This window comes from Trachypithecus francoisi, unplaced genomic scaffold (genome assembly GCF_009764315.1).
Source record: "Trachypithecus francoisi isolate TF-2019V2 unplaced genomic scaffold, Tfra_2.0 Lachesis_group6, whole genome shotgun sequence".
Taxonomy (NCBI): Eukaryota; Metazoa; Chordata; class Mammalia; order Primates; family Cercopithecidae; genus Trachypithecus; species Trachypithecus francoisi.
The window spans coordinates 62,201,967-62,206,808 of NW_022681471.1; the positions used below are offsets into that span (position 1 = coordinate 62,201,967).

The following is a 4,842-nucleotide window of genomic DNA, read 5'->3' on the forward strand; positions in this document are numbered from 1 at the left end:
GAATAGAGAACTTAGAAATAATACCACAACCTACAACCATCTGATCTTTGACAAACCTTACACAAACAAGCAATGGGGAAAGGACTCCTTATTTAATAATTGATGCTGGAAGAACTGGCTAGCCATATGCAGAAAACTGAAACTGGACCTCTTTCTTATACCTTATACAAAAATTAACTGTAGATAGTTTAAAGAAAGACTTAAATGTAATACGCAAAACTCCCGCATATATAAAGAAGAAAATCTAGGCAATGCTATCGCACTAACAAAGATTCTAAAACAAAAATGCCAAAAGCAATTGCAACAACAGCAAAAATTGACAAATGGGATCTAATTAAACTAAAAATCTCTTGCACAATAAAAGAAACTATCATCAGAGTGAAGAGATAACCTACAGAATGGGAGAAAATTTTTGCAATCTATCCATCTGACAAAGGTCTACAAAGAGCATAAAAAAATTTACAAGAAAGAAAACAACCCCATTAAAAAGTGGACAAAGGAAATGAACTGACACTTCTCAAAAGCAGACATTTATGTGGCTAACAGGCATATGATAAAAATACTCAACATCACTGATCATTAGAGAAATGCAAATCAAAACCACAATGAGATACTATCTCATGTCAGTTGGAAGACAGTGTGGCGATTCCTCAAAGACCTAGAGGCAGAAATACCATTTGACCCAGCAATCTCATTACTGAGTATATACCCAAAGGAATATAAATAATTCTATTATAAAGATACATGCACGCATATGTTCATTGCAGCACTATTCACAACAGCAAAGACATGGAATCAACTTAAATGCCCATCAATGATAGACTAGATAAAGAAAATGTGGTACATATACACTGTGAAACAGTTTTATAAAAAGAAATGAGATCATGTCGTTTGCAGAAACATGGATGCAGTTGGAAGCCATTATCCTCAACAAACTAAAGCAGGAACAGAAAACCCAACATCACATGACAACACTGTAACTGTGGTATGTAAACCACTCTTACCCTAACTAGAAAGACTAAACAATAAACCAGTAAAAAAAATAATAACTACAACTTTTGAAACCAGAGACAGTACAATAAGATATAAATAGAAACAACAAAAAAGTTTAAAAGCAGGGGACAAAGTTAAGGAGAGTTTTTATTTTGTTTTTGCTTGTTTGTTTGTTCATGTAAATAGTATCAAGTTGCTATCAGGTTAAAATAATGGGTAGCAAGATAGTATTCCCAAGACTCATCAGAAGCTCAAACCAAGAAACATACAAAAAAAATACAAAAAATTAAAAGCAAGAAACTAAATAATATCACCAGAGAAAATCACCTTCACTAAATGAAGATAGGAAGAAAAAAAATAAGAGACTAGAAAACAACCAGAGAACAAATAACAAAATGGCAGGAGTAAGTTCCTACATATTAATAATAACATTGAATGTAAACAAACTAAACTCACCAATCAAAAGACATAGACTGACAGAATGGATTAAAAAAAAACCATTTACCTGTTTCCTGCAAGAAACAGACTTCACCTAAAAACATGCACATAGACTGAAAATAAAGGGATGGGAAAAGATACCATATGTGAAGGGAAATTTTTAAAAAAGCAGGAGTATCTATACTTATATCAGACAAAATAGATTTCCAGACAAAAACTATAAGAAGAGACAAAGGCAGTCACTATATAATGATAAAGGCGTCAATTCATCAAGAGCATAAGACAATTTTAAATATATATGCACCCAACACTGGATCTCCCAGATATATAAAGCAAGTATTAATATTATTTGAGCTAAAGAGAGAGATAGGCCCCAATACAATAATAGCAGCAGATCTTCCAAAAAATAAACAAAGAAACATCAGCCTCAATCTGCAATATAGACCAAGTGCATCTAATAGATATTTACAGAATATTTCATCCAATGATTGCAGAATACACAATTTTTTCCTCAGTACATGGATCATTCTCAAGGATAGACCATATGTTAAGTCACAAAACAAATATAAAAACATTCAAAAATGGAAATAATATCAAGCATCTCCTCTGTCCACAATGGAATAAAGCTGGAAATTAATAACAATAAAAATTTTGGAAACTATGCAAATACATTGAAGTTAAACAACATGCTCCTCAATGACCAGTGGTCAACGAAAAATTAATGAAGAAAATTTTTTAAAATTTTGAAACTAATAATAATGGAAACAGTACAAACCAAATTTATGGGATACAGCAAAAGCAATACTCAGAGGGATGTTTATAGCTAAAAGTGACCACATAAAAAAAACTTCAAATAAACTAACAATTTACTTTAAAGAGCTAGAAAAACTAGAAAAAAAACAAAACTCAAATTTAGTAGAAGAAAAGAAATAATAAAGATCATAGCAGAAATAAATGAAATGGAAATGGAGAAACAATACAGAAGATAAATAAAACACAAGGTTGATTTTTTTGAAAAGTTAAACAAAATTGACAAGCCTTTAGCCAGACTATGAAGAACAGAAGATTCAAATAGATAAAATCAGAAATGAAAAAGGAGACATAACAACTGACACTGCAGCTATTCAAAAGATCATTAGTGGCTACTATAAACAACTATATTTCAATAAATTGGAAAATCTAGAAGACATAGACAAATCCCATACAACCTATCAAAAATAAAACAGGTAGAAATCCAAGACTTAGAAAGACCAATAACAGGTAACAAGATTGAAGTCATAATAATAAGTCTCTCACTAAAGAAAAGCTCAGGAGCCAATGGTTTCATGCTGAATTCTGCCAAACTTCTAACTAATACCAATAATGCCAAACTAATACCAATACTACTCAAACCAGTTTTTTGAAAATAGAGCACAAGAGAATACTTCCAAACTCATTCTGCAAGGCCAGTAGTACCCTGATACCAAAACCAGACGAAGACGCATCATAAAAAGGAAACTACAGGCTAATACCTCTGATGAATATTAATGCAAAAATCCTCAACAAAATATTAACAAACTGATTTCAACAATAAATTAGAAAGATAATTGATCATGACCAGTATCATTTATTCCTGGGATGCAAGGAGAGTTAAATATGTGCAAATCAATCAGTGTGATACATCATATCAATAGAATGAAGGATTAAAACAATCTGATCATTTAATTGATCCTGAAAAACATTGATAAAATTCAACATCCCTTCATGATAAAAACACTCAAAAACTAGGAATAGAAGAAATAAATGTCAACATAATAAAAGCTATATATGACAGACCCACAGCTAGTATCCCACTGAATAGAGAAAAACTGAAAGACTTTTCTCTAAGATCTAAATATGACAATAATACCATTTTCACCACTGTTATTCAACATAGTACTGGAACTCCTAGTAAAAGCAATCAAACAAGAGAAAGATATAAAAGGCATCAAAATTGGAAAGGAAGAAGGTGGATCACTTGAGCTCAGGAGTTTGAGTCCAGCCTGGGCAACATAGTGAGATTCCCTCTCTACAAAAAATACAAACATTAGCCAGGCATGGTGGCACATACCTGTAGTCCCAGCTACTCAGGAGGCTGAAGCAGGAGAATTGCTTGAGCCTGGGAGGTGGAGGTTTCAGTGAGTCGAGATTATACTATTGCACTCCAGCATGGGAGACAGGAGTAAAACACTATCTCAAAAAAAAAAAGGACAAAAGATTTGAATAGACATTTCTCAAAGAAAACATACAAATGGCAAACAGACATGAAAATGTGCTCAACATCATGGATCATCAGAAAAATGTGAATGAAAACTACAATGAGATATCATCTTACCCCAGATAAAATGACTTTTATCCAAAAGTCAGGCAATAGAAAATATTCACGAGGATGTGGAGAAAAGGGAACTCTTGTACACCATTGGTGGAAACGTAAATTTACATTTACATTTGGAATGGAAATGTACACCACTATGAAGAATAGTTTGGAGAGTCCTCAAAACTAAAACTTGAGGTACCATATGATCCAACATCCCCACTGCGGGTATATACCCCCACCCAAAAAATAAATATATATATTGAAGAGACATCTGCACTCTTATGTTTGTTGCAGCACTTTTTAAAATAGCTAAGATTTGGAAGCAACCTAAATGTCCACCAATAGATGAATGGATAAGGAAAATGTGATACATATACACAATGGAGTACTATTCAATCATAAAAAAAATGAGATCATGTAATTTGTAACAGCGTGGATGAAACTGAATATTATTATGTTAATGAAATAAGCCAGGCACATAAAGACAAACTTCACATGTTCTTACTTATTTGTGGGATCTAAAAGATAAAAAAAAAAAAAAAATAGATTTCATGGACATAGAGAGTAGAAGAATGGTTACCAGAGGCTGGGAAGTGTAGTGGGGGGCTAGCAGGGAGGTGAGAATTGTAATGAGTACCAAAAAACAAAAATAAAGAATGGTCTCTCTGCCCGGGTAGGTCCAGCAGTGTCGGACACACACATCCCACTAGTGGTTGGGGTCACTGGCATTGGTTGAATATCACCTCCAGCTTTGGCCATGACCATGGGTGAGATTTGGCACCCAGAGTCTCCAGGGGCCTCAGCTTATTGTGCACTGTCCCATGTGCAGCTGTGCAACCCAGGCCCTGATGGGCACTGTGGCCTCTGCCCCAGTGTGGCCACTCATGTGGTCTAGCCCCTGGGTCTGGCCTTCAACCCCTAAACCTGTCTTCTCTCTGCAGGAAACTGGTCCTCTCACACCTGAGCCCAACACTGCCAGGTCTGTGGAAAGGGGGAGACTCAGCTGGCTGTGCTTTTCGAATAAAACTGTTTGTCTAAAAGAAAAAATTGAAAAACATGGATAAAACCTACTATTT

General features: G+C 34.4%; 1 non-coding gene across 1 annotated transcript; it reads left to right on the forward strand.

Moving 5' to 3' along the window:
- The first annotated feature begins 4,493 nt into the window (after nt 1-4,493).
- On the forward strand, nt 4,494-4,620 carry LOC117078692. The gene has a single exon (XR_004435120.1). It is a non-coding gene; the product is annotated as a small nucleolar RNA ACA64 (small nucleolar RNA).
- The last annotated feature ends 222 nt before the right edge of the window (nt 4,621-4,842 follow it).